We start from the raw sequence: 11,032 nt of genomic DNA, 5'->3' as shown, positions 1-11,032 counted from the left end.
TTCGTTCTTGTTTCGTACCTTGTTCATTTATTCCTCTACCTAAATTCTAAGTGGCTTCTCAATTTATGGATATGTGACCGTTTCATTTGGAATGCATTCGTTCTTATGTTCGGATGTAAAGACTATTTGTTGCAATTTCATTCCGTTGGATTCAGCTTCAATATTTATCTATCAATGTGCTAATGGATGTCAACCTCTTCAGGATGGCTCCTCCAACACGCACGACTCCGAATCCTGATCCGCCACCACCTCCCCATGGCAAGCTATGATGGCCGCAACCAATGCAAACACGCATTTGATCATGCAAATTCTTCAAGAGCGCAATCAAGCGAACCAAGGCAACCAAGGCAACAATCAGAATCATTTTGCTACACTCAACCAGTTCCTTGCAAATCAGCCAAAGACCTTCAGCAATTGTGTTGAGGCAACTGATGCTGACGATTGGCTTGTGGACTTGTGCAAGCATTTCGAGTGCAGTAATGTCAGGCCTGAGGACTTTGTCAAGTTCGCTTCCTTCCAACTCAAAGACCAAGCTGCAGAGTGGTTCCAGCAGTACAAAGATTCTAGAGGAGGCCATGTGATTACCTGGGGTGAATTCCGTCAAGACTTCAAAGCTCATCATATTCCTCAGAGTGTGGTTGAAAGCAAGCATGAGAAATTCCGCAACCTGAAGCAAGGCTCTTTGTCTGTCTATGACTACAACAAGTTGTTTCAGAAGCTCGCCCGCTTTGCTAAGCAGGACGTCCCTGACGAGAAGAGCATGATATACCAGTTCAGGGGTGGTCTCAGAGAAGAAATCCAGCTAGCTCTTGTTCTCTTTGAGCCCTTGAGGTACGATGAGTTCTACAACATGGCATTGAAGCAAGAGGCTGCTCAACTGAAGTGTGATGCTTCCAAGAAGCGAGTCAGAGATGCTACTCCTTCTTCCTCTACTCAAGTGGCCAAGCAGCAGAAGTATTGGCTTCCTCCTCCTCCGTTCCGTCAGCCATATCAGAAGAGCAAAGGTGGCAGTGGATCTTCCCACCCACCCAACCCTGGCTTTCAGAACAAGACTTCGTCTCAAGCTCCAAGATCGAGTGCTCCGTATCACCGTCCGCTTTCAGAGGTCACGTGCAACAAGTGCCAACAGAAGGGTCACTATGCCAACAAATGCTTCAATCAGAGGCGTCTCCCTCCTCCTCCTCCGGTGAGATCGGCAAGTACAGCTGTGGTCAAGCATAACCCCAAGTACGCCAATGTTAACATGGTGAATGCAGCTCAGGCAGAGGACTCGTCAGATGTCATCATGGGTAACCTTCCTGTTAACGATATCCCTGCAAAAGTTCTTTTTGACACTGGTGCATCGCATTGTTTCATTTCCAAACCTTTTGCATCAAAGTATGAGTGTGATTATCAGTATCTGCAAAGTTCCTTGCAAATCGTGTCACTGGGCAAGCAAATGACAGCTAATACCTGTGTCCCGGATGTAACTATCACGTTGGGCGACTACAAATTTCTAGCTTCTCCTATTGTTCTTGGCAACTCGGATATTGATCTTATTCTCGGAATGGATTGGCTTTCTAAGCACAAGGCGCATCTTGATTGTGCTGCCAGGCAGATTCAATTGACTCATTCGTCTAAGGATGTAACTATCTTTGCCGCTCGCAATGATACAATCCGTCTGTTTTCTCTCAATGAGAAGGGTGAACTGGATGCTATCTCGCAAATCCCAGTCGTTTGCGAATATCAAGACGTCTTTCTAGAAGAACTTCCAAGAATGCCTCCGCACCGGCCAGTTGAATTCGTCATCGATCTTGAGCCTGGCACGGAAGCAGTTTGCAAGCGTCCTTACAAGCTCGGACCTGAAGAGTTGAAGGAGCTGAAGAAGCAACTCGATATTCAAGAGCAAATGGGTCTCATCCGACCTAGTTCTTCTCCGTGGGCTTGTGGTGTTCTTTTTGTGAAGAAGAAGGATGGAACGGACCGATTTTGTGTTGACTACTGTCCATTGAACAAGAAGACTATCAAGAACAAATACCCACTTCCCAACATCAACGAGCTATTCGAACAACTCAAAAGTGCCCAAGTATTCTCCAAGCTTGATCTCCGCATGGGTTATCATCAGATTCGAATCCGTGAGCAAGATATTCCCAAGACGGCTTTCGGGACAAGCTATGGTTCATATGAATACACTGTCATGTCTTTTGGCCTCGTCAAAGCTCCTCCGATGTTCTCTCGCATGATGAACTTCATCTTCAACGCCTACACCAATGACTTTGTTTTGGTCTATCTCGACGATATTCTGGTCTTTTCGAAGAACAAGGAAGATCATGCCAAGCACTTGCGTTTGGTGCTCGATAAGCTCAGGGAACACCAGTTCTACGCCAAGTTCTCCAAGTGCAAATTTTGGCTCAATGAGGTTCTTTATCTTGGGCATATCATCTCTGCCAAGGGCATTGCGGTGAATCCTGAGAATGTGTCTGCAATTGTGAATTGGGAACCACCTCAGAACGTGAAGCAACCCCGTAGCTTCCTCGGTCTCGCAAGCTATTGCCAAAGATTCGTTGAGAATTTTTCTAAGATCGCGAAGCCTCTCTCAAATCTTCTCCAAAAGCACGCCAAGTAAGTTTGGTCTCCGGAGTGTGACATTGCTTTCAACACTTTGAAAGAGAAATTGGTCACTACTCCTGTTCTGACTCCTCCTGATGAATCCAAACCGTACGAGGTCTTTTGCGATGCCTCTCTCCAAGGTCTCGGTGCAGTGTTGATGCAAGAGAAGAAAGTTGTGGCTTATACCTCTCGCCAGTTGAAGCCCAACGAGAAGAACTACCCCACTCATGACCTCGAGTTGGTGGCAGTTGTGCATGCTCTTTTGACTTGGAGACATCTTTTATTGGGAAGAAAAGTGGACATCTTCACTGACCACAAGAGTCTCAAGTACATCTTCACTCAGCCTAATCTCAACCTCAGGCAGACTCGATGGGTCGAAATGATTCAAGAGTATAATCCGAGTATCGAGTATACTCCAGGCAAGGCCAATGTGATTGCTAACACTTTGAGCAGGAAGGCTTATTGCACCAGTCTGATTCTCAAGCCTTATCAACCCGAGCTTTGTGAAGCTTTCCGCAAACTTAATCTGCAAGTTGTTCCTCAAGGTTTCCTCGCCAACCTTCAAGTATCTCCTACCTTGGAAGACCAGATTTGCCAAGCTCAACTTCTTGATGCTATGGTGAAAAAGGTGAAGATTGGGATTGCCAAGAGTCAACCCAAGTACAAGTGCTATCGCCTTGATGACAAGGATACTCTCTTCTTCGAGGATCGTATTGTTGTGCCCAAAGGTGATCTTCGTAAGGTTATCATGAACGAGGCTCACAATTCTCTCCTCTCCATCCACCCTGGGGGCACGAAGATGTATCAGGACCTCAAGCAGGCTTATTGGTGGACTCGAATGAAGCGCGAGATTGCTCAGTTCGTGAATGAGTGTGATGTCTGCAGAAGAGTGAAGGCAGAACACCAAAGGCCAGCGGGTCGCCTCCAACCTCTTGCCATTCCAGAATGGAAGTTTGACCACATTGAGATGGACTTCATGACTAGGTTTGCAAAGTCTAAGCGTGGCAATGATGCTATATTCGTTGTCATCGACAAACTCACTAAAGTGGCTCACTTTCTGCCTATCAAAGAGTCTATCACTGCAGCACAATAGGCGGAGCTCTATACCTCTCGAATTGTCTCTCTGCACGGTATTCCACAGGTGATCTTTTCAGACCGTAGCAGCATATTTACCTCCAAGTTTTGGGATTCTTTTCAGAAGGCCATGGGCACCAACATCCGCTTCAGCACAGCTTTCCATCCTCAAACTAGCGGTCAAGTCGAGCGTGTCAACCAGATTCTTGAAGATATGCTCAGGTCTTGTGTGATCTCCTTCAGCATGAAGTGGGAGGATTGTCTTCCATATGCTGAATTCTCCTACAATAATAGTTTTCAAGCAAGTTCGGGCAAGGCCCCATTCGAAATTCTGTATGGCAGGAAGTGTCGTACCCCTCTCAACTGGTCTGAAACCGGTGAACATCAACTTCTAGGAAATGACTTAATCATAGAGGCAGAGGAGATGTGTAAAGTCATTCGAGATAACCTCAAAGCAGCCCAATCCCGCCAGAAGAGCTACTATGATAGTAAGCACCGTGATTTGGCTTTCGAGATCAGAGATCATGTTTACCTCCGCGTCTCTCCAATGAAAGGTACTCGTCGCTTTGGTATCAAAGGGAAGCTTGCCCCTAGATACGTGGGACCTTTCAAGATCGTCAGCAAGAGAGGCGATCTCGCCTATCAACTCGAGATTCCTTCAAACTTTGCAAATGTGCATGACGTGTTCCATGTCTCTCAGCTCCGCAAGTGCTTTAAGACTCCTGAACGCACCGTCAACTTCGAAGACATTGAGCTTCAAGAAGATCTCTCTTATCGTGAGCACCCCATTGCTATTCTTGAAGAGACTGAACGCAAGACTCGCAATAAGTCAATCAAATTCCTCAAAGTCAAGTGGTCACACCATTCCGACCGTGAAGCCACCTGGGAACGCGAGGATCACCTTCGTTCTGAGTACCCGGCGTTCTTTCAGTCCTAGATCTCGGGACGAGATCCTTTCGTAGTGGTGGAGTGTTGTAACACGCTGGATATGATTTACCTATTATGTAATCCAACTCTTGCTGTTTCCGGCGTTAAGTTATTTTATTTTCTCGGGTTCGGGTTTTTGTCTCCGTGTGTTGTTGTTGTCATCATGCATCTCATATCATGTCATCGTGTGCATTGCATTTGCATACGTGTTCGTCTCATGCATCCAAGCATTTTCCTCGTTGTCCGTTTTGCATTCCAGCGCTCCGTTCTCCTCCGGTGGTCATTTCTACCTTTCTTTCATGTGTGGGGATTAAACATTTCCAGATTGGACCGAGACTTGCCAAGCGGCCTTGGTTCACTACCGTAGACCGCCTGTCAAGTTTCGTACCATTTGGACTTCGTTTGATACTCCAACGGTTAACCGAGGGATCGAGAAGGCCTCGTGTGTGTTTCAGCCCAACACTCCTCCAATTTGGCCCAAAACCCACCAAAACCCTCTCCATCATCTAGAGCGTTCGATCACGATCGCGTGGCCGAAAACCGAACCTCATTTGGACTCTCCTAGCTCCCTCTATCTATAAATAGGTGCACTCCCCCGAAAATTTCGGATCCATTCCACCTAAAACCCTAGTCTCTCCCTCTCCTCATGCGCCAGACACAAGTCCCATCGACGGACACGTCCGGTTTGCACCACCACCGCCACGTGGTGCGCCCCCACTGGCCCGGCCGCATCTCCCTGCCGCCGGCCCGCAAACCCGCCGCGGGCCCTCCCCGGCCCGAAGGCGCGCCGCCGCCCGCGCCTATTCGCCGCCCTCCGCGCCGCCTCTCCCCGAGCTGCGCCGCCGCGCCGGAGCGCGCGCCGCCCGAGACCGGCATCCGGTGACCTCGCCGACCACGCTGCTTGCCGCCCCGGTGCCTGCCTCTTCTTCCCCGACGCCGTGCGCCTCCGCCCGCGCCGCCCATGTCCGGCCACAACCTCCCCCCGCGCGCCGGCGAGCAACCTCTCCAAGTCCAACGAGAAGCTACTGTTCCGGCGAAGTTTTCCGTGATCCTTGAAATCCGCGCCAGATCTAGATCCGGTTGACTTTTATCCCTGAAACCCTAGATATTTTGTGTTTTTCATCATGTTGTATCTCCGCATCCGTAGCTCCGTTTTGGGCATATAGCATATCAAAATGTTCATCTTAGAGAGTACATCATTTCATCTCATTGCATCATTTTCATGTGAGCTCATCTTGATGCCCGAAATGCTGTTGGAAGAGTGCTATTTGGGAAAATTGTCAGATCTGCTGCTCCAATTAGCTATTTGTCTTTTTTGCCATGATTAATGTGTGCATGATATGCCCCTGAGCTCTACATATGTTTTGTTATATGCTTTGCCATCTTTCCAGAGGTGCAACCCATGTATTTTTGTGATGTGTGTGGTGACTAGCACAAGCTTGCAAAGTGGTGCATTCATTAATGCTGATTTCAGGGACTTAGCAATTCCACTAAGTCCTAGATCTGTTTATATCAATATGCCATATGTTCATGTTGTTTCCTAGTGATCCGTGCCTCTTTTCAGGATGATCAGTAAGGGTGATTTGTTAATCTTGTAGTGCTCTATCCATCCATGTCTTTGTTTGCGATTATGGAGCACCCTAGCTTGAGTCAATCAAGCTCTACGTTTGCTATTTCGTGAATCTGGGCAGATTATCTACTTGTTAGCGATTTTGCCGAGGATGTTGTAGTTGATCCGTGCATGCTATGTTATTGTTCTTGCCATGTCTAGCTTGCATAATGTGTATTCTTGATGGGTATATGCTTAGATTGTCATGAATTGCTCTGTAGTGAGTGCATCTAGCTCGTAAACATGCCTACTTGATATCTGATTTGCATGCTCCAGTTTTTCACTAAGTCTGTGATCTGTTTAAGTTTTTGCCATGTTCACATGCTTGCAATTGTATTTTATGATCCCATTTGGCTCAAGGTCACTAAGGGACTTTTGTTAAGATCTTTGAGTAGCTCCATGCCATGCTTTACTTTGCCATGTTGAGTACCTGTAGCATATAGTTTTCATGCTCCAAAGTGTGCTACCTGATCTGAAATTCCAGACAAGTGATAATTTCACTAAGTCTGAAATATTTTTACCAAATGCATTTTTGCCATGCCTGTTTGAACCTGTTAATGGATGAATTGGCCGTAGCTCAGCGTTCATCTTTTGCTAAGCATCATGAATGGATCCCTGCCATGTATTTTGTTGCCATATTTGAGTGTTGTAGCATGTTTAACTTGTTGCATTTAGATGGCTACTTGTTGTATATTGCAGACCATTGTCATATTTGAATTGCTTGCCATTTCCAAACCGTGTCTCCGATTCCGGTGATCTTTATATCGTTTTCAAGCGAAATCATCTCACCTTTCCAGTGGCACACTTGGATTTCCAAGTTGAGACCAGGTTCATTCTTTCCTTGTCAAATCTTGCATATGCATCACATATCACATCCCGCATAGCATACCATGTTTGCATCATGTTGTTTGAGTTTGCACGTGGTTGATTGTGTTCCGTTTGCTTGTTTGTCTTGTTTGGGTAGAGCCGGGAGACGAGTTCGCTAACGATGAAACCGTTGAGTTTGCTTTTGAGGATCCAGTCAACTCTGACAACTTTGCAGGCAAGATGATCATACCCTTGAAATCTCTTCTATCTTTGCTTTACTAGATGCTCGCTCTTTTCCTATGCCTATGCTACGATGCCTACCACTTGCTTATCATGCCTCCCAAATTGCCATGTCAAACCTCTAACCCACCATGTCCTAGCAAACCGTTGATTGACTATGTTACCGCTTTGCTCAGCCCCTCTTATAGCATTGCTAGTTGCAGGTGAAGATTGGAGATCGTTCCTTGTTGGAACATTATTTACTTGTTGGGATATCATTATATTATCTTGTTATCTTAATGCATCTATATGCTTGGTAAAGGGTGGAAGGCTCGGCCTTTTGCCTAGTGTTTTGTTCCACTCTTGCCGCCCTAGTTTCCGCCATATCGGTGTTATGTTCCCGGATTTTGCATTCCTTACGCGGTTGGGTGATAATGGGAACCCCTTGATAGTTCGCCTTGAATAAAACTCTTCCAGCAATGCCCAACCTTGGTTTTACCATTTGCCACCTAGAGTCTTTTCCCCTTGGGTTTCCGGAGCCCAAGGGTCATCTTATTTAAACCCCCCCGGGCCAGTGCTCCTCTGAGTGTTGGTCCAAACTAGAGTCTTGTGCAGCGCCCCCTCGGGGAAACTCGAGGTTTGGTTTTAGTTGTATGGAGCGCTCATCTGAGTGTGCCTTGAGAACGAGATATGTGCAGCTCCTATCGGGATTTGCCGGCACATTCGGGCGGTGTTCCTGGATTTGTTTTAACTTGTCCAAGTGTCTTGTAGAACCGGGATGCCGAGTCTGATCGGAATGTCTCAGGAGAAGGTTTATTCCTTCGTTGACCGTGAGAGCTTGTCATGGGCTAAGTTGGGACTCCCCTGCAGGGATTTGAACTTTCGAAAGCCGTGCCCGTGGTTATGGGCAGATGGGAATTTGTTAATGTCCGGTTGTAGATAACTTGAACCTTAACTTAATTAATATGAATCAACCGTGTGTGTTACCGTGATGGTCTCTTCTCGGCGGAGTCCGGGAAGTGAACACGGTATTGGAGTAATGCTTGCCGCAGGTTGTTCTCTAGTTATTCGTTCGCGCCTTGCCTTCTCTTCTCGCTCTCTTTTGCGAACAGGTTAGACACCATATATGCTAGTCGCTTGCTGCAGCTCCACATATTACCTTGCCTTACCTATAAGCTTAAATATTCTTGATCGCGAGGGTGCGAGATTGCTGAGTTCCTGTGGCTCACAGATTACTTCCAAACCAGATGCAGGGCCTGATGACTCCGTTCCAGATGACGCGCTTGAGCTCAAGTGGGAGTTCGACGAGGACTCACGCCGTTATTATGTGTCTTTCCCTGATGATCACTAGTGGTGCCCAGTTGGGGCGATCGGGACCATGTCGCATGTTGGGTTGATCTTTTATTTTGGCGCCGTAGTTGGGCCATGAGTGATTGGATGATGTAATGCTATTTATGTACTTTGTTTGACGTGGCGAGTGTAAGCCAACTATGTTCCTTCCCCTTTTATTATCTATATTACATGGGATGTTGTGAAGATTGCCGTACTTGCGACATTGCTTTCAATGCGGTTATGCCTCTAAGTCGTGCTTCGACACGTAGGAGCTATAGCCGCATCGAGGGCGTAACAGGGGCACCGCACACGGCTAAAAGATCAACTGATCAACTTGTGTGTCTATGGGGTGCCCCCCTCCCCCATATATAAAGGAGTGAACGGGCGGGGAGGGCCGGCCCTTCCTAGGCGCGCCCAAGGGGAGTCCTACTCCCACCGGGAGTAGGACTCCAACCCTTCCAAGAGTAGGAGTAGGAGAGAGGGAAGGAGGAGAGAGGGGGAAGGAAAGGGGGGCGCCGCCCCCCTCCTTATCCAATTCAGACTAGAGGGGGAGGGGGGCGCAGCCTGCCCTGGGCACCCCTCCTCTTCTCCACTAAGGCCCAATAGGCCCATTACACTCCCCGAGGGGTTCCGGTAACCCCCCAGTACTCCGGTAATTGTCCGAACTTGCCTGGAACCCTTCCGAAGTCCAAACATAGTCATCCAATATATTGTTCTTTATGTCTCGACCATTTCGAGACTCCTCGTCATGTCCGTGATCATATCCGGGACTCTGAGATACCTTCGGTACATCAAAACACATAAACTCATAATACCAATCGTCAACGAATGTTAAGCGTGCGGACCCTACGGGTTCGAGAACTATGTAGACATGACCGAGATATGCCACTGATCAATAACCAATAGCGGAAGCTGGATGCTCATATTGGCTCCCACATATTCAACGAAGATCTTTATCGGTCAAACCGCATAACAACATACGTTGTTCCCTTTGTCATAGGTATGTTACTTGCCCGAGATTCGATCGTCGGTATCTTAATACCTAGTTAAATCTCATTATCGGCAAGTCTCTTTACTCGTTCCGTAATGCATCATCCTGCAACTAACTCATTAGTTACAATGCTTTCAAGGATTATAGTGATGTGCATTACCGAGAGGGCCCAGAGATACCTCTCCGACAATCATAGTGACAAATCCTAATCTCGATCTATGCCAACTCAACAAGTACCATCGGAGACACCTGTAGAGCACCTTTATAATCACCCAGTTACGTTGTGATGTTTGGTAGCACACAAAGTGTTCCTCCAGTAATCGGGAGTTGCATAATCTCATAGTCATAGGAACATGTATAAGCCATGAAGAAAGCAATAGCAGTAAACTAAACGATCAAGTGCTAAGCTAACGGACAAGTCAATCACATCATTCTCCTAATGATGTGATCCTGTTAATCAAATGACAACTCATGTCTATAGCTAGGAAACTCAACCATCTATGATCAACGATCTAGTCAAGTAGAGGCATACTAGTGACATTATGTTTGTCTATGTATTCACACATGTATTATGTTTCCGGTTAATACAATTCTAGCATGAATAACAAACATTTATCATGATATGAGGAAATAAATAATAACTTTATTATTGCCTCTAGGGCATATTTCCTTCAGTCTCCCACTTGCACTAGAGTCAACAATCTAGATTATACAGTAATGATTCTAACCCCCATGGAGTCTTGGTACTGATCATGTGTTACTCGTGGAAGAGGCTTAGTCCACGGGTCTCCAACATGCACATCTGTATGTATCTTGCAAATCTCTGTGTCTCCCATCTGGACTTGATCCCGGATGGAATTGAAGCATCTCTTGATGTGCTTGGTTCTCTTGTGAAATCTGGGTTCCTTTGCCAAGGCAATTGCACCAGTATTGTCACAAAAGATTTTCATTGGACCCGATGCACTAGGTATGACACCTAGATCGGATATGAACTCCTTCATCCAGACTCCTTCATTTGCTGCTTCCGAAGAAGCTATGTACTCCGCTTCACACGTAGATCCCACAATGACGCTTTGTTTAGAACTGCACCAACTGACAACTCCATCGTTCAATATAAACACGTATCCGGTTTGCGATTTAGAATCGTCTGGATCAGTGTCAAAGCTTGCATCGACGTAACCATTTACGACGAGCTCTTTGTCACCTCCATAAACGAGAAACATATCCTTAGTCCTTTTCAGGTATTTCAGGATGTTCTTGACCGATGTCCAGTGATCCACTCCTGGATTAGTTTGGTACCTCCCTGCTAAGCTAATAGCAAGGCACACATGAGGTCTGGTACACAGCATTGCATACATGATAGAGTCTATGGCTGAAGCATGGGGAACATCTTTCATTTTCTCTCTATCTTCTGCAGTGGTCGGGCACTGAGTCTGACTCAACTTCACACCTTGTAACACAGGCAAGAACCCTTTCTTTGCTTG

This window comes from Triticum aestivum, chromosome 2A (genome assembly GCF_018294505.1).
Source record: "Triticum aestivum cultivar Chinese Spring chromosome 2A, IWGSC CS RefSeq v2.1, whole genome shotgun sequence".
Lineage (NCBI taxonomy): Eukaryota > Viridiplantae > Streptophyta > Magnoliopsida > Poales > Poaceae > Triticum > Triticum aestivum.
This window is presented reverse-complemented; position numbering follows the sequence as displayed.